General features: G+C 49.9%; 1 long non-coding RNA gene across 1 annotated transcript; it reads right to left on the bottom strand.

The window, feature by feature from the left end:
• Positions 1–310: 310 nt before the first annotated feature.
• Positions 311–23,901, bottom strand: LOC132648341 (uncharacterized). The gene is made up of 8 exons (XR_009586712.1): positions 23,263–23,901; positions 21,255–22,656; positions 5,426–5,632; positions 4,927–5,031; positions 4,101–4,314; positions 1,823–3,714; positions 968–1,124; positions 311–537 (listed from the first exon to the last, which is right to left on the bottom strand). It is a non-coding gene; the product is annotated as an uncharacterized LOC132648341 (long non-coding RNA).
• Positions 23,902–23,955: the final 54 nt, after the last annotated feature.

Genomic DNA, 23,955 nt, shown 5'->3' with positions numbered 1-23,955 from the left:
CTTCCAAAGGACCCAGGTTCAATTCCCAGCATCCACATGGCAGCTCAGTTCCTGAGGATCTGACACCCTCCCACAGGCATGCATGCAGGCAGAACACCAGTGTACATAAAATAAAAATTTAAAAGTCATTTAAAATAAATTAAAAATTAAAAGTCATTTTAAAAACAAGAAGAAATAATTAAATAATGAAAGAAAGATAACTCCAACAGCCAAGGGCTCTATGGGCTTTGCTGTCTAAGAGCCATTAGAACATTAGCCATTGAGAAGCACTCTCCAGGATGATCTTTTCCAGATCCCTCCACTTGCCTGCAAATTTCATGATGTCCTTGTTTTCAATGGCTGAGTAGTATTCCATTGTGTAGATGGACCACAGTTTCTTTGTGCATTCCGCAGTTGAGGGACGTCTGGGTCGTTTCCAGTTTCTGGCTAGTACAAATAAAGCCTCCCTGAATATAGCTGAGCAAATATCCTTATTGTGCGGTGGAACATCTTTTGGGTGTATGTCCAAGAGTGGTATAGCTGGGTCTTGAGGTAGAGCTGTTCCAAAAAAAAAAAAAAAAAGCACCAGATTGATTGATTTCCAAACTGGTTGTACAAATTTGCACTCCCAGCAGCAATGGAGGAGGGTTCCCTTTTCTCCACAACCATGCCGGCATGTGCTGTCGCTTGAGTTTTTGATCTTAGCCATTCTAGAAGCACTCTCCAATCCCAAGGGTGCCCAGAGCGAACTGCCTTAGAGGGGCATTTCTTTTATTTCCTTCCTTCCTTTCTTTTTGAAACCAACCCATTAATTATGTTGTTAAAAGTAACCAATATGTGGGCCTAGACCCCAAGCCCTAAGAATGCTAGAGTTACAGTTCCAAAATGCGGTGTGGTCTGAACATCAGCGTCTCAGTCTAGACTGTCTGGAAGGGAGCAAACCAGTGCAAAGTTCTCATAAATCTTACCCTTGTTCCATAAATCTTACCCTTGGGGGAGCCTCCCTTATAGTATCAAGGTAGCTTTGGCACTTTCAAACTTCTCATCCGTTCTCCAGGACCATCCAAGAAAGAGAAGGAACTTCTAGACACAGACCACAAAGCAGCCCTGCTGGTGGAAGTGGCTTGCCTTCTCCAAAACAGGACCTGGGAGGAAGATGGTCCATGTGGTTTCACATCACCAGGGCAGACTCTCCAATTGTGGAGGATGATCTGCCCTGGGGGAAGATGGACAGCCAGGTAAAGAGTGTGTGTGTATGTGTGTGTGCGTGCGTGCGTGCGTGCGTGTGTGTGTGTGTGTGTGTGTGTGCGCGTGAGAGAGAGAGAGAGAGAGAGAATGCCACTGAGGAAGACAGTTGGCCTATCAAACTCAGACTGCATACAGTCCACAAATAAGGAAGCAGTCACTGTAGGTTTCCAGTGAGCTGCTGCCAAACCCTCACCCAGCTTGCCAACGCCCTTACCTCCCTTACAATCCCCCTGGCAGTCTGTTCTGCATGTGCCAAATGACTGACTTTGACCTTTGACCCAGCTGCACAGCTTGCTCTGAGGGAAGTCTGACCTGCTCTCCCTGGAAGCAAAACAGCAGGGCCCTGAAAAGTGTCACTTTACACGGAAGGGACTGTGATGGCCAGCTGTTTACAACCTTATAAAAATACCCAAATAGGGCCCAGAGGGCTCAAGAATGATAGCCGAGAAGGGATTTCCGTTACTGTCTACAGGGTAAGGGAGGCTGGGCCCAGAGAGAATGCATTGCTTTCAAGGTCGCAGACAGGAGCCGGCTCTTACCCCAAGCAAACTGCATTAATGCAGACCTCTAAGCAATTCTGAGATGCCAGACTCACCTCCACTCCTTTCCAGTTGAGGTGGGAGGAGGGTGTGCACGTTGAGCAGGCTGAGACCGGAGTCTGAAGGCTCCCCTGGCAGGGCCAGGCTGCAGAGCAATCTGATTAGTGCACAGCTCGGAGCTGTGATCCGATTAGGCCCTCGGCCCCATCCTGGTTTCCCTGGATGGAGGTGGCTGGAGACAGGCAGATGGCGGATGGAAGAGGGGTCTGGCTTGATGCTGGAGATTAAAATGCTTCCCTGGGGAGCTGCCAGCATTCGCCCAGCCTTGGCAGCAGAGCTAACCTGGCAACTGGAGAGAGGTCCATTTGAAAAATTAAAGATATGAGGGAGATAGAAATATCTCTGGAAATTTCCATCAGTGTGCTGGTGGTGGGGGCCCAGCCTGGTCACCCCTATTGGGTTTTGTTACAGGCTACCAACTTCCTGCCAAGCCATCTATTAGACACCTACCCTGGGTCTGCCAAGGGAATGAGTAACAGGCTGCGTATTAAATGGAGTTTATTTTCAAATCCAAGACACATTCAAAGACAGGCATCAGCAGAGGCACACAACTTCCGGCCTCTGCTCCACTCTACCTGGCCTGTGGGCTGTGTAAGGCGAGTGGACAAAGGCTGGCCATTCCAGCGGTGGGATTCTGTTACATGGACCTGGGTGGGTTGCTGGGTTTGTAGAATTGGGGAGCTGGAGTGAGTTTCCACTTTGAAAACCAGAAAGAGGGGCTGGAGAGCTGGCTCAGCAGTTAAGAGCACTTGTTGCTCTTCCAGAGGACTTAGCTCAATTCCCAGGACCAACGTGGTGGCTCCCAACTGCTTATAGCTCCAGTTACAGGGGATCTGACCTCCTCCTCCCCAACCCCTAATCTTTAACTTTTTAAAAAATCTTGTTTGCTTCGAGACACGGTTTCTCTGTGTAGCCTTGGCTGTCCTGGACTCGCTTTGTAGACCAGGCTGGCCTTGAACACACAGAAGATCCTCCTGCCTCTCCCTCCCAGAGTGCTGGGATTACAAGCATGTGCCAGGACTCCCAGCTTCCATCTTTAACTTTTAAAGTAACTTTCATGCTGTGTTCTGTAGTGGGAGTGGCAAAGCCTGCTAAAACAAGTGGTCATTTGCTCCTTTTCCTTGCACCAGTTAGTACGTTCTGTTTGTTTTTGTCCTTGACCACATTTTGTGTTTTGTGTGCGTGTGTGTGTGTGTGTGTGTGTGTGTGTGTGTAGCTGGGGTTGAACCCAGGCTTTCTGCTTGCTAGGCAGGTGCTGTACCAATGGTGCCCCCCAGCCCTGCTCACTTTATTTTCCTTCTGACCACCGTAGTGGGCGTGTTGGGCTGCTATCGGCGTTTTAATTTGCTTTCTTCCCCAATGAATAACGGCAACTTTTCATATGCTTCTTTGCCACCAGCAAAATCTGTCTTAATGTTTTCCCTATATGATTTTCTTCTTTGAAAATAAACCCCGTTTTCCTAACAGCTTTACATGTGCAGGGAGATCATGAAGCTGCCCCAGAGTCCCCAATGGTCTCACACCAGTCCCACTGTAGTAAGCACCTCCTACCGGAAAGGCACCCTTCTCCTCGTTACCAACTCAGACCAAGACACTGCTTCCAAAATCCGTTCCTCAGTTCTCCTCTATTGCCTTCTTCTGTGCCAAGATCCCATTCAGGAGCCTCATTGCAGGTGATCTGCGCCTTAGGCCCTTCTTGGCAGTGGTGGTTTCTCACACTCTTGTTTCTGATGACCTTGGCCATACAGTGGCAGAATGCTCCACACCAACACTTGCTGGGATCCGCTGGGTTTCTTCTTCTTCTTCTTCTTCTTCTTCTTCTTCTTCTTCTTCTTCTTCTTCTTCTTCTTCTTCTTCTTCTTCTTCTTCTTCTTTGTCATCTGGGGTCCTGCTCATTGGGAAAAAGACCGTACATGAGCGCAATTTTCATTGCACGTAAAGAAGCCCATAGCCAGCCCAACTCAGCACTGGGTTGTAGACCTGGGCCCTGCCGGAGGAGTTTCCAGGTGCACGCTCAGAGTGGGGCTTGGCACTCACCACCAAGAACAGAGTCTCATGAACCCCATCTGTGACCTTGGCATGGACTCTACTCTACGTGAATTACATGGTATGGAAATGCTTTGTGTTGCTTGTGTTACCCCAGCGCTGGACTCTGTGTCTCCTTAACAGCCTCCATGCCTTTCTATTGCACAACAGCGTGGTGTTCGCTTGCTGTTTCTGGGCTTCGGCCCCCTCTGGCACAGACACTCTAGGCTTGTCATATGCATGCCTTACTCAGCTCTGAGCATCAGGCAATCCTCCGTGGAATCATCAGTCATTCCTCCGTGGAACCGTGGCTCCTGTCATGGTCCTGTCACCAGGTCCTGGGGCACCAAAGACAAGGTTCAGCTGATAGAGTGCTTGCTTAGCATGCTCTGGGATCCATCTCCAGCACCTCATAAACTTGGAGTTGGCTGGGGAGGGGGGTGTACAGATGTAATTTCAGCACCTAGGAGGTAAAGGCAGGAAGAGAGGCAAGGTGATAGAGAAGCACAGAAGCTGTTAAGGAGACACCAGAGGCCAGCATAGAAATTTCATTGACTGAATGGGCTACAACAGACTCTGTCTCAAATAGGGGAGAGGGAAGGAAGGAAGGAAGGAAGGAAGGAAGGAAGGAAGGAAGGAAGGAAAACAGGGGACCCTTCTGGCTTCTTTTTGCCCATGCCACCCTTCGTTACCCCTCTGAGAAGTCACCAACCATTTACTCAGTTGTTCAAACTATGTATGGCATCATGGGACATGCTGGCCACCCTGAAGGATGACTTTACCACCAAAACACCCAGGATCCTTCTTCTCCTGAGCCTGCAAAAGTTAGTCATCCCTGGGAGGCCAGCGCCTGTCTGTCCCATGTCAGCATAGTCTGTGAATGAGGAACACAGGTGAATGTGACAAGACATTTGTTCTACTCTGGGTTCCTCCTTTCTGAGGAGGCTGAGTGATGGTGAGGAGGGACCAGGACTTCATGCACCTATGCAAGGACTTTTTTCAAGGTCATAGCAACATTCAGACAAGAGCAAGTTTTTCTCCTATCTGGGGAAAAACCCAGAGTAGTCTGCTGTACCAATGATGCTTTCCTTCTGGCTTCATCGGGGCTGGAGGATGGTCCCCTCTTCCTCTCTGTGGTTTCTTTTGGCCTTGGGTTCTTCTCTGGTACACATTCACCTACCTAGATTCAGAGGTAAGGGGGGGCAGGTATTCAGAGCTTGGCGGACCTCTTTTTATCTCTGACCTCTACCTATGACTTCAGCCATCTTTGCCTCTTAGGCTTTTAGCAATATGTCCCCAGTTGTAGGACACTAGTCCCCCCCCCCGAGAGCTCAGGCCTCCCTGTCCTGGTTTGTCCTGGTCTATTTCTATTCCCCACTACCACCACCAGGAAGGGCAATGCCACATCCCTGGCATCCAGATCCGCAGCACCAAAAGTTCCAAGTGCCCCCACCAGACTTCATTTATTTGAGGCAGGAGGAATTCAGGCTCAGGTTCCATAGTTACTCTTCAGCTGGTGTAGAGAATCTTGGGGCCTTCTAAAACCTTCCCAAAGACCATCCCCCAGTAGTTACCAGGACTTTCCTCCGAAGCATGTATGATCTGTGTGGTCATTGTCATGTGTGATCTCAGTGCAGGCTTGGTCCTCGGAACATTCCTTGCAGAATTGAGGGAGTCTTGCTGGATTCAGGGCATGCGTTTGCAGACACATCTTCCACTGCCTTTCCTCAGCTCTGATGTAGTGTCCCACTGTTTCTGGAAACTGCCCTTGTGGTGCAAGCCTGCGAAAGGAGACTGTGATGTCATTTTCACACACAAGGACAGACGCACAGGCTTGCTCTAACTGGAATCTGATTTCCTCCTACGTAATGCCATGGAAAAAGGGCTAAGGTCACAGTCTGCTCCTCCTCGTTCCTTTAGTCTTGGTTGTCCGAGGTCATTTACCCATAGTTGTGAGTCATTCAGGCCTTGACTTGCACCGTTGCGTCTACATAGTGTCTTCTATACATGTACAGCCATGGACAAGCGTGGCAGTCGTGAGATGGGGAGGGGATTGAGTTCAGCCGCTTCCTGTCTTTTGCTCTTTCTTCTCCTGATTCCAAGAGTGGCTGAGAGTCAGAGACATCCCAAAGCTCAGGAGATCTCTGTCTGTCCACCATGGGCAGAGCGTGACCTGCAGTCCAAGTAGCCGGGCCTCAGAGCAGCTGACCCAATGCCTTGGTGGCCCCACCCACTTCCAGAGCTTGCCTGGATCCTTGCCTCCCTTCTTTCCCATTATCCCAGTGCTGAGCTCATTCCCACATGGTGAGCTAAGGCCATGGGCCGCTGGATGGGTGCCTACCCCCAGGTTGGGGGGCATGGGCTGTGGGATGATGGGGTTAAAATATATTTCTGCCTTGCCCTGGGCCATGGTGGCAGCGAACTCTGTGTCTAGCAATTTACCTTATAAATATCCTGGCGTGCGAGTGAAACCATGAATATTCAGGTGATTCATTCTTTGCTGCTGTTAAAAAAAGAGCATGGAAGTGCTTTGTGTGCAAGAGTGGAAGCATCTGCAAGATGTTCAGTGGAAGTGCACAGCCGGGCTGGCTGGCTGTCCACTGCGTGTGTGGAGAAGGAGGAGAAGTTTCACTGGCCAGACTGTCTGCCTCTACGTGGGCTCCTCCACCTAAAAGCTTCTAGCTGGAACCTCTGCCTGGGACTTCTGCCCCACACAGGCCACACGCTCCTCTGAATGGGGGCTGCAGATGGGAAACCACCTCCAGACTAGGCACAGGGTACGGGCCCTCGGAGACGTCTCACTGGGTATGGGTTTGTGCTTTAAAAAAAAAAAAATCTTTGAATTATGCAAATAAAGTATCCATTTAATAAAACAAAAGCTTTAAAATTCACGTGGAAACAAGTCCAGCCATAATGGCTCATACTTATAGTCCCAGCACATAGAAGGCTGAGGCAGGAGGATCATCATGAGTTCACAGCCAATTGAGACTACATAGTAAGATCACCTCAAAAAAAAAAAAAAAAAAAAAAAAAAAAAAGCCACTCTGAATAAAATCTTTCAAACTCTGGAAGTTGCTGCCCTTGTTTTCAGTGTGTGTGTGTGTGTGTGTGTGTGTGTGTGTTCACTCTTGCTGTTCACTAGCCTGTGGACACATGGACACACACTAACACACTCCCATTGCTAGTCACCTGCTCCTAGAGGCGCACTGGAGAGTTGCTCTCCACACTGACCAATCGGAAGCCTGCTCACTGCCGTGGAGCCACGTAAGCTGTCTCCACCCACATGTGGGACATCATGAATCTTGACTTGCAGGGAACGCTGCCAGGGGTTTCCTCACACCTGATCTATAGGTCTCTACATGTCATCTCTAGGTATTTTTAACCTTTATTTGTCTTTCTATGTATGTGTTCTGTGTCTCCGCCAGCCATGGCATTTACAGCTGTCTTTTCATCGGTTCCCTCTCCTGTCCAGCAAAGTTCTGCTCTCTTTATGGGCACCACAGTCTACATCCCTGTAGCCATCCAGTGCCCAACTTCACCTCAAGTAGGGGTACCATCGCCCCCCCCATGTCTTCTCTGCTTCCCTCATGCTATTTCTCTGCCCTACCCAGACAAAGCACATACAGGCAGACAGATGGGCAGAGGCAGCCCCCTCAGGCCTAGGTACCCATGATGCTCACTGGAGGCTGCAGGACCTCAATGGGTCAGTGCTACCCAAGGGCTCTCTGGGATAGTTGCCCCACCTGCTTTTTGGAAAGGCAGAGAGGGCAGGGTGAAAGAAAGCAGTAGAGGTAGGCATACCTCCTTGCCCAGGGTCTACAAGAGGACAGGTGAGGACTGCTAGAGGCAAGTGAAGCAAAGAGAGTCTGGAGCCACCTGCAATGGCTACGTCACACCACGGTCAAGCCTGGTGAGCTCCACCCCCGACCCCAGCACAACAGTCACCAGAACCTGGCTCTTCCGCCTGCCAGCCTGCTATATGAGCCCTTGTAGACGTGCCTACCCCATCCCCCTGACACCCAGGTCTTCTCGCCTCCCCAGGGTTCTCAGTCCCCAACACAGTGAAAATGGAAGCAAGTCCTTCCTTCTTCCCTGGGGCAAAATCAGAAGAACCCAGTGACTGAACCCAGTGACTGAACCCAGTCACAAGGTGTGCTCGGCACTGGCATTCCCACCTGGGTATGCCTGCGTGATAGCAGAATCCACAGATAGCCTGGCAGGGAACCCCACAGAGCTGCCTTCACCCAGGCCACTGTCACTGTCCCTGTAGCCCCCACTGCTACACCCCCAAAACTCTTGCACTTCCAGCAGCAGGAGGCGGGCCATCACTTGGTTTAGTCTGTGCAGCATTTCGAGAAGAATTCAATTAGTTTTAATTAGTACAAATTTAATCCATTTTAATTAGTTTTAACTAATTGTAAACTCTTAATTAGTAAAAAGTCAGGCTTTACACCCAAGAATCTCAGACCGGAGGCTCCTCTCTACAAGTCGGAAACAACATGGGCACGGCAGATGTTGGGTCGTGGCAGTCAGGGCCTGGCTCCCTCACAAGGCCTATGCCCCTCGCTGGCTGCCTGCAATATGCCTGTCAGCTTGCATTCCTACTTGAAGATGCCTGTACGATGCTTGGATCATGTGGACTGAGGCCTGTAGGCTTCTGCCTATGTGATAGAGCCCTATCACTCCCTACTCTTTGCATAGAATCCTTGGAGTCTGAAGGGCTGCTCCTCCTCCTGGTTCCCCAAGTCCTGCTTTCCAGCTCTGTATACACCTGTATATCCATCAGTGCCTGTATGTTTTGGGGGCTTTTACCATGACCTATGACCTTTGAAGGTTGTTCTTGGGTCCCTGCCCACAGAAGAGATGAAGTTCAGAGTGCTCCCCAACGCCTCTGTCACTCCCTCGTCTCATCTACCCCCCTCTAACTCCCGCAAAATATCTGGGAGCTGGATGCTGAGGCAGTGTGAAAGGACTGACCCTGCCTGGCCTCCCCATTTGCTAGTCCCCTTCCATATCCTGCCCTTCCCCACCTGTCCTGGTCCTGGGGGTTCAGAGGACAGAGAATACAGTGACTGGACATGGTGAGGAAAACCTCCAGGTCTGGAGTCAGTGTCCTGGACCGAGGAGGGTCTCCTTGCCTTCAGTGTCCCTCTCAGGAACCCAGATTAGCCCAAGGCTTCCTAGGGTATGGGGTATAAAAGCCTTGAGGACACTGGGCAGGCAGGCAGGCCATCTTCGTACAATGCCAATGGAGGATGTTGGCCTGCGTGATGTCCCTTCACTAAGCACCATCACTCACCTCTGTGACCATTGATTCCTAGCTCTGTCTACAAGAGCTGTGAACCTCTCCCCCCACCAGCTGCGGTTGTACCTCAGGCTGGCATCAGGGGACCTCCAATAGAGGGGACACTTAGAGGCACTCAGAACACATGGGCAAAGCAGAAAGGACAGACTACCCTACCCAACAGGAATGGGTATGCTTAGGCACGTATCATCCACCTCAGATCATAGCCCGGCCTAAACAGGAAGCACGTGACTACATACTCCAGGGTTCCTAGGGGTAAGGCTGGAGCTGAGGCAACCTGCTGCCCTAAGCCCACTGTAGCACACGCCCCAGGCTGAGGCAATTCCAAGCTTCGGCGGCCCCCACCCACCCAGAGCTGAGGTGGCAGGCCCTGCCAAGCCATTCTGATGCCTCACATGCTGTGGTGACCCACTGCATCCCCCTCCTCAAATGCGGCGACCTGGGCCCGCTGCATCCTCCAAGAACTATGTTTAGACGCCAATGTCAAACGTAGTAGCAAGTAGTTCCCAGCCAGCCTCAGGGCAGGCAGCTCTTCCTTCCCTCCCCGAGGCTATGGATGCAGGAGACAAAACTCCTCAGCAAGGCTTCAGTGGGAGCTGTCCATGGTGACTCCTCCTGCCTCAGCCTACCGGAACCTGACAACTTTCCTGCCTCAGAATGCCTACTGCCGCCTTCATGAGAGCTGTCCGTCCTAACAGCGACCTTTCCTGCTTCGGTCTACCGCCCTCACAGTGAACTCTTTGACCGTTTTGGACACTTTGTATACTTTATAACCCCTCCAGGCAAAAAAGCGGCCAGACCTCTGCCTGAGGAAGCTCCGGCAGCCCAGGCTGCCCACCACCCCCATCACCTCTGTACCTCTCGTTTCCTGCCCCTCCTTAGCACTCCTTCCACATTATGCAAATTAGAGGGGGAAAGACTGGACAAAACCCCACCAATCCCTGAGCAAGAAAAATGACCAATCCCTGAACAGGAAAGCCCACCAATCCCTGAGCACCCCACAGCTCAGAACTTGAAATCCCACCAATCCACACTCTGGACATTCCTGCCCCAGAAAGCTCCGCCCCCTAAGAGTTCCTATAAAGGGGCTGTGTTTGCCCCAGTTCTTTGCAGCCTTTTGCCCAGAGCAGAGACAGCCTTTCCTGAATTAGTCTCATCAATAAATTTCTTTTAAGAGGTTTACTACCAGCTGTGACTCACTCCTTGGAGGAAGAAGAGAAGAAATGAAGAAGGATCAGAGCTCAGGCTCCTAGGCTTCTCAGGATTAGGGCAACCCTCTCTTGGGAGCTGAGGAGGCCTCCTCTCAGAGCTGTGAGGTCCCTGACCTCCCAAGTCTCAGGATACCCTTGGGACTCTGTCCCACCTCAGAGCTGGGATACCTTCCCAGTGCTTGTAGCACATGACTCAGATTTGCAGCCCCAGAGCTGTGGGTTTTCCTGGATACCCTTCCATCTGTATACCAGGAGGCTGGAACACCTTCTCATCCGATCAGGAAGGCAGGCCAACTAACAAAAACTAACAACGCTAGGGGCTATGGTCCCTGCAGCAACTGGCCTGTCTTTTGCAGTGCAGTTCCTGGCTCTCACAGGCTCAGGTGTCCCCAGTCAGTAGGCCTGCGTGGAGCCTGCATCCAACCCCAGCAACTCTGCCCCAAAGAAAGAGACTGAGCCAGGGATCCAAGGCCAGACTTTGACAAGGGTCTATATCAACCTTGAATTTTAGAAAAAACAGCTAGAGAAAACCAAGTTCCTGAGGCACAGCACGAGGAAACATTGCTTAGAAATACTATTGAAATACCAGGATACAGTATTTTGGAAATAGAAAATGGTTCTGTAAACATTGTCAGGTAACAGGTATCCTCGGGGAGAGAGGAAGGCAGAGGAGGAGTTTTTCTTATTCTAGCAGTTTTCACTAGAAAAATAGAATCAACAAACAGTGTTGGAGTTGGCTTAATCAAGACACACACACACAAAAAAAAAAAAAAAACCAAAACACTAGGGCAATTTGGCAACTGTAATAGGAGAAAAATAATACTTAGTACTATTAGCAAGCGGCAGAGGCTACCCAAGCATCCATCATGGACGATAGACAAAGGGGATGAGGCCCATCCATACGATGGAATCTTACTCATTCCTTACAAAGGAAAAGGCATGCTGGTATATACTACAGCAATGGAAGGGCCTTCACTTAGACACTGTGCTAAGTGAAACAAGCCAGTCACAGGAAAGATTCCGTCGATTTCATTCACGAGGTTCCTGCTGTCGTCAAGCCACTGACACAGAAAGCAGAAAGGTGGCTGAAGGTGCTAGCAGTGATTAATGGGGACTGAGCTTCAGTTTGGGATGATAGGACAGTCTAGAAATGGTGACTCTGACTGTACAGCAATGTGAAGGACTTCTTCCTGGCTTGTCACCTGAAAATGGTTCAGATGGTAAATTTCATGATATTTGTGTTTTACCATTCATTAAGAAGAATAAACTCATAACGGGGGAGGGGCAGGTTAGGGTGGGATGGGGGCCTGCTGTGAGAGCAAGGATCACCCTGCTCTTAGTCTCCTGGGACTTGACCCCTGGGAAGGCTCTCAGGTTGGAAAAGGGATGCAGCCCCAGATATGTTCACTGCACTCCCTTGAACCTGGTGATAAGTCTTAGGTGTGTAACAACTGGTCTCCCTAGAGCAGAGGTCCTCATCCTTCCTAATGCTGTCACCTACAGGTTTCTAATGTAGGGGTGATCCCCAACCATAAAATGATTTTCGCTGCTACTTCATAACTGTAATTTTGCTACTGTTGTGAGTCGTAACGTAGACATTTTTGGAGACAGAAGTTTGCCGAAGGGGTTATGCACCACAGGTTAAGAAGCACTGCCTTAGAACTAAAAGCGGCTGTCTCCCAAGTAGCCACACCAGGAAGGAACCGGCTGCTGGAAAGGTGGGACACACTGGCTCCCCAGACCCACCCTCCCCAGACCCACCCTCCTGGGAAGACCCGACCTTCCCGCCAGCCACCAGCCACCAGCTCCAGCATGGCCATGTCAAAGACCAGAGGCTCCTCTGATATCAAGCTAAGGGCTCTCACCCTCAGAGCCATCTTTGGATAAAGCCAGGGAGCTTTGGTGGCTGCAGTGTTAAAGGGTGTTGTGCACACACACATTTCGAATCAGAGCAATTTGTACCCTTGGGCTTGCTGGGAAGTAAGCTCTGTGTCCCAGGCCAGTGTAAAGGAGACTCAACACCCTTTATCTCCTGAAACGTCTTCCTGCTGGCACCAACAATGAGCAGCTGGTTCCTGCTGTCTAAGGACCCCTTTGGACACTTCTGAGTCAAGGACAGCCTCAAGCCAAGACTTTGGAGAACAAAGTGGCTCTATCTCCCTGTCCTGAGCAAAGTACCTCCTGTATGCCTCTGTGGATGGTGGTGATAGTCTGTTCCTCCTCCCAGGAGTCTCGGGACAGTTGCATCCTGGGATTGGAAGTCATAGGTCTCTTGGGACTTTCCTGGCCTGAACTTGGGGGAGGGCTCCTGCTCCATTGGTCCCAACCTGACCCCCCAAAACCCTGATGTGCCCTGAAGCCACTGCGTTACCATACTGCCCCCTAGTGGCATAAGGGTACACCTCCCTCCACCGGCAACCATCTCTAACCAGTTGGGTTGGCTTTTGTTAGCTAAACAACACAGCTCACAGCAGTTAACACTGTGCTTCCTGCCACACTGGAGAGACACAAACACTGAGGTTGTAGAATTCTTTCTAGGACAGCTCCTGTTTGGTAACACCCAGTATGGGACCCCTCCCTGCATTCTGGATCTGTTAGAGGACAATCCCACCTTCCAAAGACTGCAACCTAGGAATTCAGGGAGACCATCTAGTGAACAAGACCCTCAGGGGAGAGAACCAGAGTACACATGGAACTGGAACACAACGGGAGGGGAAGGAAGAGCTGCAGGACTCAGTACAGCCCAGAGCAGCAGACAAGCTCCCTCATCCCTGATCCTCGGCTCCCCAGGGCTTAGGAGGAACACATATGGTGGTTGGTTGTCGGCCTCTGAGCTCTCACCGTCTGTGCCCATACAGGGCAGTAGCAATGGCTGCTGTTAAGTGGGCCAAGAAGTCTGGCACTCAACTGTGAAATAGTGCCAAGTGAAATATAGGATCTTATCAACCTGTGCCTGCTCATACATCTCCCCACACCCCACCCATAGCCATACACAACAGATGTGGGCCATTGCTTTTCCCCTCTTTGCTCTTGAGCATCTGGGGTTTTTTTTCCAGGTTAATTGTTGCACGTTGTGATTACTTTAACTGATTTCTTATTTTAAGATCATTACAGATGCTTAGGCAGTTGTGCAAGGATGATACAGAAAAGCTCCCAGCACCCCGGTGAAGGGCAACTTGTGTTTCCCCACGGGGAGTGCTGCTGAGTTTTCTGGCACGATCACACAACTGGGAGTCTAGATCGGCTAGTCCCCGATGCTGGAGGGTTTCATCACGTCGGGTCTAGCCACTCACAAACAAAGCAAGCCAGGGGGAAAGTGAGAAGGCAGGAGAAGATTTTAACCATGTCCGGAAGATGGACATCACCCATCCCAGCCTAGCTTCAACCTCGGGGGAGGGGCACAAGGGGCTTGAGACCCCAGCTGCCCTGATCGATGGCTCAACCCCCCGTTCAGCAAGGAGGCTCTGAGATCGCTTACATTGCCTGCGGCTTCAGCAGATGCCTGTGAGGGGAGTGTTCAGCTTGGGGGATGATCTCACCACAGGTGACTCAACTATGTGACTTTGGAACCTAAGGTGATTGTGGGTCTGGAACACTGTCTGGAGGCCACACCCTGGTGTGTTCTGGGGCTCTGGAACAGTTCTGAGGACTGTATGAAAGCTGACAGTAGCTAGCTGTTCCTGGTTTCTGTGATCTGTTTCTGGTGTTGGGTTGGACACTTTCCTTGGGTGGTTAGCATGTACTGGGCCAGAGTCTGATCCAAATGGAAGAAGACAGATGCAAAAACAAAGATCTGCCAGGCTTCTTCCTGCTGTTAGTTCTCCCGTGGTGAGGCAAGGGTCAGAGATTTCAGCAATGGCAGATTCTCAGTACCTGTTAGTCAGAATTAGAAGCAGCCAGCCATAGCCAGTCAGTGGTGGCGATCACTTTTAGTCCCAGCACTTGGGAGGCAGAGGCAGGTAGATCTCTGAGTTTGAGGCTAGCCTGGTCTACAGAGCAAGATCCAGGACAGCCAGGGCTATGCAGAGAAACCCTGTCTCATAAAAAAGAAAGAAAGAAAGAAAGAAAGAAAGAAAGAAAGAAAGAAAGAAAGAAAGAAAGAAAGAAAGAAAGAAAGGAAGGAAGGAAGGAAGGAAGGAAGGAAGGAAGGAAGAAAGAAAGAAAGAAAGAAAGAAAGAAAGAAAGAAAGAAAGAAGGAGGAAAAGAAAAAGAAGAAGCCAGCTTTGAGATTTACAAAAAAAGCAACTTGAGGAAAAGACCTGAGCCAGCCCCACCTGGCTTCAGAAAGTAGCTGACCACCCAAGCCAACTAACTGGAATCCTCAAAGTCCGGAAGTGCTCTTGCCCCCAGGCTGGGCATTGGGTCTTACCATCACTGAGAACCAAAACTATCCTGTCCTACCTTCTCTCTCTGGAGTGTTCCCAAACCATGGGCCAGCAGTCAGAGGGGGTAGGCACAGTCTCTGGTCCATCTGAGACCCTCTCTAATATCACACCAGCATTTAAACAGCCAGCTTCATGGAAGGAGCTAGCAGGTGCTGGCCAGGATGATGAGTCAAGATGTAGGGTGCGGGGCAGTCTTCTGCAGAAAGATAGTCCACCCCCTGCTTAGTGGAGCGAAACCAAAAAAGTCCAGGAGGCTTTTTGCAGAGAGAAAGCACATCCGCATCAACCGTGCTAGTGTCGAGAAATGCAGAGAAGAAGCAAGAGCCAGAAAATAAAAATGAGCATGGCACAGAGGAAGGCTTCTGGGAGTCCCACAATTGTGCTAAAGTGGGGGAACACGTGGGTGTCAGGGGAGAAGATGAGTGTGCTCAGCCCCAGGGCAGGCCTCACCTCACCAGCACTGTCAGAGAGTCCCTAGAAAACGCAGAGAGGCTTCAACCACATGGCCAGATATCTTTCTTTTCTAGCTAACATAAAACACACCACCGCCTAGAAAAATGTGTCTTTCTTGAGAGGCCATGAAAAAAGGAAATTAAAGATAGCTCCAAACCAAGCCACAAACCAAAGCTTAAAGCAGTTTCAAAAAAAAATTTTTTTAAAAACTTAAAAAAGGTTTATTTTTACATTTCTATGTGTATGAGTATTTGCCAGTATGTATGTATGTATATTATGTGTGTGTTCAGTTTCCACAGAAGCCAGAAGAGAGCAAAATCTGGAACTACAGACTATTATGAGCTGCCATGAGGGTGCTGGGAACAGAATAGAGATTTTGCAAGAATCTGAACCATTTTTTCCAGCTCCAATAACAAAAATAGCAAGGGGCTGGAGAGATGGCACAGTGGCTAAGAGCACTGGAAGCTCTTCCAGAAGACCCGGGTTCAATTCCCAGCACGAACATGGCAGCTCACAACTATCTGCAACTCCATTTCCAGGGGATCTGACAACCTCACACAGACATATGTGCAAGAAAAAAAAAAGTAAAGAATACTAAAATCTGTACACCTAAAGAAGCTAAGCAAGAAGTAGGACCCTAGGTAAGATGCTTAATCCTCATTCAGAAAGGCAAATGTGATAGGCATCAGAAGAGGGGGAAAACAAGGAACAAGATAGGAGCCTACCACAGAGGGCCTCTGAAAGACTCTACCCAGCAGGGTATCAAAGCACATGCTGAGTGAGACTCATAGCCAAACTTGGGGCAGAGTGAGGGAATCTTATGAAAGAAGAGGGAGATAGTAAGACCTGGAGGGGACAAGAGCACCACAAGGAGGGCAACAGAACCAAAAAATCTGGGCAGAGGGATCTTTTCTGAGACTGCTACTCCAACCAAGGAGCATTCATGGAGATAACCTAGAACCCCTGCACAGATGTAGCTTAGTCTCCAAATGGGCTTCCTAGTAAGGGGAACAGGGACTGTCTCTGACATGAACTCAGTGGCTGGCTCTTTGATCACCTCCCCCTGAAAGGGTGGCAACCTTACCAGGCCACAGAGAAAGACAATGCAGACAGTCCTGATGAGACCTGATAGGCTAGGGTCAGAGGGAAGGGGAGAAGGACCTCCCCTATCAGTGAACTAGGGGAAGGGCATGGGAGAAGAAGAGGGAGGGAGAGCTGAATTGGGAGGGGAGGAGAGCTACTACTGGGATACAAAGTGAATAAGTTGTAATAAATTTTAAAAAGTGGGGGGAACCCCAAAAATAAACACACACACAGAAAACAAACAACAACAAAACACCAATGCTCATAAAAATAAACAAATCACTTACAAATTGCAGTAGTAGTAATAACCTCAGGCCACAGATCCTAACCCTGTAAATCAAAGTATTAACAAAAACAACAACACAAAGTACAATAGAACCTGGGAAGATGTCTTAGTGGGTACAGTAAGCTTGCCGTACCTCTACAGGCATGGGGACACGAGTGTGATCTCCTGGACTCACAGAATATCCTGGCGTGGGGGTGTGTGAATGAGACCCCAGCATGGGAGAATGGAGACAGGTGGATCGCAGGGCCTCTCTGGCTAGGCAGCGTATCTAACACGGCATGTTCCGGCCTCCGTGAGAGACCAAACAAACAAAACAGAGGGGCTACCAAGGTGACTCAAAAGGGCAAAGGTGCCCGCTGCTCAAGGCTGGGGACTTGAGCTCAATTCCTGGCATCCGTGTGGTAGAAAGAAAGAACCCAATCCCAATCTCTGGTCACTACACGTGCTCCAAGGCATGTGCATACGCGCGCGTGCGCGCACACGCACACACACAAAATAAATAAATAAATAAAGTCAAAATGTGACTTTAAAAAGGTGGAGAGAGAAATAAATAAATAAATAAATAGAACCGATGTCAACATTTGCCCATGTGTAAGTGGGACACCTGCACACGTTTGCACATGCATGTGCACACAGAGAAAAAAAAAAAAACAAAAACATGGCGCTGAAAATATTCTAACCATCCTTCTGATTGAGTCATGGAGCAGAGGGAATCAAACAGCATCCTGTTCATAGAGTAATGGCCATGAGTACATACCACAGATTTTGATGCCCCTCACCGAAGAGGAAAGTTAATCGTTAAGTGTTCCTTACTTTCATTACTCATGTAGAAGTACATGTGGTTGAAACATACCAGACCTGAACTCTACCTCTTGGCTCTGGAACACTCTGTACTGCCTGTACCCAAAGGCCAACTTACCATTGTCCAGCTGGCTACTTTCCTTGCCACCCATGACCTCCTAGGGCCTGGCCTCCTTCTGTCTCCCTCAGAGCTGGGTTGAATCCCACTAGGACAGGGAGGAGCTTGCAATCTGTCCTACACCAGGCCTTTCACCCATGTACAGCAAATCAGAAAAAAAAAATCAATTTTATTGAGGTGCATTTCATAGGCAAGAAGCACACGCAAGTCCTGTGATTAAAGTTGCCATGACTGATAAACGTGCTTTCACATTCTGTCTGTCAGACAGTTTCCACTTAACCCAAGAGCCCACTGCTCCCAGAGTTCTCTGCCAGCCACAGACTTCCTGCTGGAACAGAGTTTTGCCACTGGACATAGTACCCGGGAGGGACTCTTGGCCCGGGCATACTAGCACCAAGACTCTGCATGCCTGTAATTCTGAGGAACCACCCAGAGCTCAGGCCAACACGGAGTCTATGGGATTGTTTGGTTTGCTGATAGCTGTCAGCGATTTGGAACAAAAATGTAAGAGCATTGTAGGAACTTGTTTTGTTCCTGCTGAGAAGGGACTGGGTGAAGGGGACAAACAGGAGTGTGCACACACTTGACTTTCCGAAACAGACTTTCCACTACCTACTCTGTGACTGCTGCCTGTCCTTGCCAGCCCTCAGCACTGCCTGATTTTAAACATTAGCCTTTCCTGAGGTCAGGTCACGGCCCCCCACTGATTGGTGAGAAATCAGAGCGATATCAGGCACATTTTCACATACTCAGTACTCCTCTGTTTTGATCTTGCATAATTTATTAACTCCTTAACTCTCTCTTTCTTGTCACAAGGTTTGTTTCCGCATGTAGCCCTGGCTGTCCTGGAACTTGATTTGTAGACCAGGCTAGCCTTGAACTTACAGAGATCTGCCTGCCTCTGCCTCCCAAATGGTGGGAGGCATGCAACACCAAGCCTGGCTAATTTATTAATTTTTATTATATTTGTTTAGTGTGGGGGGGAGAAAACATTCATGTGCATTTGCCACAATACACACATGTAAACCAGCAGACAATTTGCAGCAGTCAGTGCCACCATGTGGGACCCAGGCCCTGAGCTCAGGTTGTCAGGCTTGGTGACAAGTGTCTTTATTCCATTGGCTGGCCCAGATCTTTCATATTTTAAAAACTGAGCATCTCATCTGCTTAGTCTTGAGCTATTAGGGATGTTTATGTATTCTGAATACATGCCCTGTATGAATTTTTTTTTTTTTTTTTTTGAGGCAGGGTCTTTCTGATAAGCCTCGGCTGTCTTGGAACTCACTTTGTAGACCAGAAACTCACAGACATCCACCTGCCTCTGCCTCCCAAGATCTGGGTGGAGGGTGGGCACCACTGTGCCAGGCTGTTGATGGTATTTTTAAAGGATGGGACCTAGTGGGATGTCTTTAGGTTGCAGAGTGTCTGACCTTGACCTTGAAGGGGACTATGAGATCCAGCCTTTTCCCGTTTCCTTACTGCTTCCTAACTACAATGTCACGGTCAGCAGTTGTGAAGAGCAGCTCCTGCCATGATTCTCTGCTGCACTACAGGCCCAAAGCAATAAGGCCGGGTGACTGTCAAGTAAGATAAACCTCTCGTATTGATCAGCTAATTGTCTCAGGACTTCTATACAGTGATAAGGTGGCACGCAGACTACTACTGGACTCTTGTGATGATGGAAATGGGCCACACCCAAGCTTTCTAGTTCACAACTACCAGCAGGCAAACACCAGAAACTGGCTAGGGAATTGAAGCTTAAGGAAGCTTAAGGTGTTATCTTTTAATTCAGGCATGTGGCCCATTTGAACTTGTATTCGTAAATACAAATGAATTATTTTTTTTCCCCTCACAGGGCTGGAGATGCCATCCAGTGTCTCAGGCAAATTAGGCAAGCTCCTGTCAAGGAATCTCCTCATTCCTAGGGTCCACTCTGTTCCCATGAGACCTCAGTCGTTCTTGAACTCCTTGAGTTCCCAAGACTCTCTTTCCTCAGCAAGACACTTTCTCAGAGAGTTCGTCCTTTTTAGATGCTCTTCCTGTCCTATGATCTCTTTGTGCCAAACTTTTTTTCCAAGATGGAAATTTGTGTGGCCCTAGACTGGCCTTGAACTCACTGTGTGAGAGAGGTCGACGGTGAACTTGTTTGTTAGCTCCTGCCAACCGCAAAGCTAAGAATATCCTGGGAGCATCTGAAGCCTGTAACAGAGACCCCCACCCCCGCTTGTCTGTAACCTGCCTACCTAATGTTTCCACCAATGGGCTTGGAAAATGCCTTGATTTGTGTCTTTTTTTTTTTTTTTCCTGTGAGCATAAAAGTTTATGCAACTACTTCTATGTTAGAACACATTATTCAGAGCAACCAGAATCTGCATTCCTGAGCCACGATATCTCATCCTGGCTCAGAATAAACCATCCCATTCTCATACGGGATGGAGGGATGGATGGATGGATGGATGGATGCAGGTACCTTCATTTTCGGTACGATGAGGACACACTTGAACTCCACATGGTGAAAAAGAGTCAGAGAACATATGTCATGAGCAGCTTAGCACAGACACACTACTAATAGTTTCCCAGTTAACCCCTCCCAGCCCAGGTGGCTCTGAGGAGTATAAGGATGACACCAGCAGAAACCAACTTGACTCAGCACCTTAAGAAGTGCCTGGGCGCAGGCAGCCACAGAATGAGGGAAGAGAGCAAGGGATGATAACAGGAGAAACACAAGTTCAAAAGCGTGCCTACCTGAGGTGCAGGACTGCGCTCTGAAAAGACCTGCTACTTTAGTTCCCTCTCACCTTCTCCCTGGGTAGACGCTGGCTAGAAATGACATGCAAGAATGCTGTCTAGGAAAAGGGTGGAGCAAAGTACTGTCCAGGCCAGCCTGGCTGCTAAAACCTAAAATGACACCAAGGACACTCGCCATGGGCCCAGGGGCCATAAAAGTCCTACTCTTCACCTTTCAGGACTACAGAAGTGTGTGTGTTCATGTGTAGCAGGCCCATCACCAGGCTGCCTGCTATGCCCTATTTTCTTGCTGACAGGGCCTAGCAGATGCCTTTCCTTTCCACTGAAAACATCCAGACTTGTGTGGGAGTGGAAGCTACCTAAGGGGACCTGCGGCCTGCAGGTAGGCAGCAGCTCTCTTGAGGTGCCCACTCGGAAACATCCGGAGAACCCTGGGGAGGAGAGACACCATCCACAGTGGCAGAGCCTCCAGGGCTGAGCTTGGGAGTCTCAGTTCTACCATGGCCCCTCAAACACTGGTTCTGCAGCTCTCACTGACCCAGAAATGACAGTAGGGCTTCCAGACAGAGGAAACCAGCTGCCTATACTCCTATCCCCATCCACACCCATGTCAGTGCTGGTAAAAGCACCATTCTAGGCCTGCAGACCTGTGTCTCCACTTCCGTGTGCCAGTTTCAGCCTTGCTTCAGCAGCCAAATGTCACTGAAGCAGGGGCTATAGAGAAGGAGTAAACACATCCTACTGCCTTGAACGTGCTCAGGACCAACCCTGGCCACTGGGATGGTATAGTGTTCCTCTAGCACACAGCACCAGGGGTTTGCTATGGACACCTCCCAAACCCCTCCCTCCTCTGTTCTTTCTCTTTTTTTTCCATACACCCCTCCCTTGACTTCCCACTTCAGGTCCAGAGTTCACTCCGCCAAGGTTGAATGGTCAACATAGCTCCTCCCCCTTTGTTGGATATGTTGCAAACTGACCACCCCCCCCCAACCCTGCATGGCAGTGGGACTCACCTCCTCTTCATGCTCCTCTCCTCCTCTGGCTGAAGGCCATCTGGTTGCCCTTTGGTACTCAGTCCTCCTATCCTGAAAACCCTATTCTTGGAGGGAATAAATGATCCTGGATGCTTCAGAGTGTGTCCTTCTGAACCTGAGGGGCCTGGCCAGGAGCTGGGCAGCTAGAAGGTGTCACTCCTGCTGTCATGGAGCCTACAGGATCCTTATAGAAGACCACCAAGAAAATGTCCACTCAGTAAATTTCCTACCCAGAGGTATGATATCTTCCAGGCTGGGCTAGGAACAGATGGATCTCCTAGGGTCAGGTCATATACCTGGTGTGAAGGCTAAGATCTTGGCCTTAGGGTTTCTACTGCTGTAGTAATATACCATGAAAAGGTTTATCTGGCTTTCACTTCTGTATCACTGTTCATCACTGAAGAAAGCCAGGACAGGAACTCAGGGCAGGAACCTGGAGGCAAGAGCTGATGCAGAGGCCATGGAGGGGTGCTGCTCACTGGCTTGCTCCCATGGCTTGATTAGCCTGCTTGCTTTCTTATAAAGCCCAGGACCACCTGCCCAGGGATGGCACCACCCACAATGGGCTAGGCCTTCCCCCATAAATCACTCATTAAGAAATTGCCTTACAGCTGGATCTTAAGGAGGCATTTTCTCAATTGAAACCCCCTTCTCCCCGATGAATCTAGCTTCTATCAAGTTGACACAGACTAGCCAGCACGGCTTGCTGAGGGAAGGCCATGGTTCAGACTGGGATGGATGCCTTCTCCCACTAGTACACACCTAGATTTCCACTGTGTGTTGGGAGACCTCTTGCTGCTCATGGAGGAAAGTGGGCTCTTGGAGACCAGTCTTCCCAATAGATCCTGACCTGGCCCTGACGCTGTGGAGATGTGAGGCCTGGCTTTTCTGGAGCTGGGCAAAGGCCAGGCAGATCACAGGGGCCAGGTTCTTGATCTGGAACAATATGGACTTTGGAACCATTAGCACACAGTTGCTGGGCTCCCTGGATGGAATGGTTATGGCACAAAAATCCCATTCTGTTCTTTTGCTTCCTGGATCTGTCCGACCTGGGCCTTAGTGCTTTCAAGTGAACCTGAATTGTGGGAGGAAGTGGCGGCTGGGCTTCTCTCCAGCCCTACCAGCCCGGGGCTAGGATGGTGTCCAACGCCCATCTTATTCTTCAGACTCCTCTGCATAGCAGAAGTGCCGCTCTGTCTCACTGGTGAGAGGCTTGGAGCAAAGGGTTCCCCTGACGCACCCCTGAGTTGGTGGCTTGTTCCTAACCTCAGGGCCCAGCTCCCACCAGGCAGCCTTGCCTCTCACTTGCTTCTGCTGGGAAACAGACAGGAGAGGCACGATGTTAGCAGACTGGCTGTGGGTCATGACTCCTCTGGAGCACCTGAGACCATCAGAAAACACAGATGTTTGCATGCAAGACACAATAGTATCAAAATTATTACAGTTACAAAGTAGCAACAAAAATAATTTTATGGTTGGGGTCACCACGGCAGGAGGAACTGTGTTAAAGGAAGGCAGCACTGGGAAGGTTGAGAGCCACTGCTCTAGATGATGTGGATGGGCAAGGAACACGTGTTCTCTGGATGTAGTAATGGTATTATTGGGGAGCAAAGTTGGGATCTCCTTCAAGGGCTTGATGCTATATGGGACTGAGCTGCAGAGCTCCCCCATCTATCTGTGGATCTGTACATTTCAGGCCAAAACAGCCATGCCCTCTGGGAGCGTTCATATGGAGCCCTCCCAGTGCCAGCATCTGGTATCTTGGCAGCCATTCTGGAGATTTCCTTGTTCTTCCCTGAGTGGTTGTCTCCGGATGACCCAGGGGCCATTCCACCCCCAGAGAACCTGCAAGGGGCATCTCTTTCAGAAATCCTAACCCAGCGAGAGACAGAACCGAAGGAAGCCCAGTGCCCTGGAATATATGCCGAGCTTGTTGGAATGCCTACTCTTCTATGACATATGGGCCATGTGGATTGGGTACCCCTACCTGCTTCTCTGGTAGGGTGCTCCCACTGAGCCCCGTAGGGGCACAGCCCTGCCTGGCACACAGATAGTCACACTCTTCCTTTACACCTCGTTCTCTGCCTTGCCTTCTTGAAAGCTCCTCTTTGCCACATACTCAGTTCAGTTGCTTCTAAGGCCTTGCAGGGGTCCTGCAGATTTTCCAGGCAGGATTAAGACTGATTCCATCCTGCACACCAGGAGCTGGGGCAGCAGGCAGCCCCAAGAGCACACGCATCCATGCTGCCAACATCCAGAGAGGAGGCTTTAGGGCTCCCAAACACCTCCCGATGCATGCCATCCCTGCTTTCCGCAGCTCTGGCCCGAGAAGAAGCACTCTAGCTTCTCAGGTAGTGCCCGGGAGCTCAGGGGTTGAGTTCCTCTTGTCCAGTGAGTAGGTAGGTAGTCAGGGTCTTTGCATGCACCACTGAGGGCCCAAGTTCAGAGGAGCATTGCTACCATAGGCTGGGGGAGGAGCAGTGCTGGTGTGGAGGCCGGGCATCCAGACCTGGGTTCCCTACAGGAACTGCCCTACAGGTGACCTACAGGTGACCCCTGCACCTACCCTCCCTACACCTTACCGTATCCTTGGGAGCTTTTACGCAGGAGTTGAGGGTCAGTCATTCCTCTTTGGACCCATGCCCCTCCCCATTTGTTCACTTCCCTCCTAGTGTGTATG

The sequence above is a fragment of the Meriones unguiculatus genome, chromosome 16, assembly GCF_030254825.1.
Source record: "Meriones unguiculatus strain TT.TT164.6M chromosome 16, Bangor_MerUng_6.1, whole genome shotgun sequence".
Taxonomy (NCBI): Eukaryota; Metazoa; Chordata; class Mammalia; order Rodentia; family Muridae; genus Meriones; species Meriones unguiculatus.
This window is presented reverse-complemented; position numbering and strand designations above follow the sequence as displayed.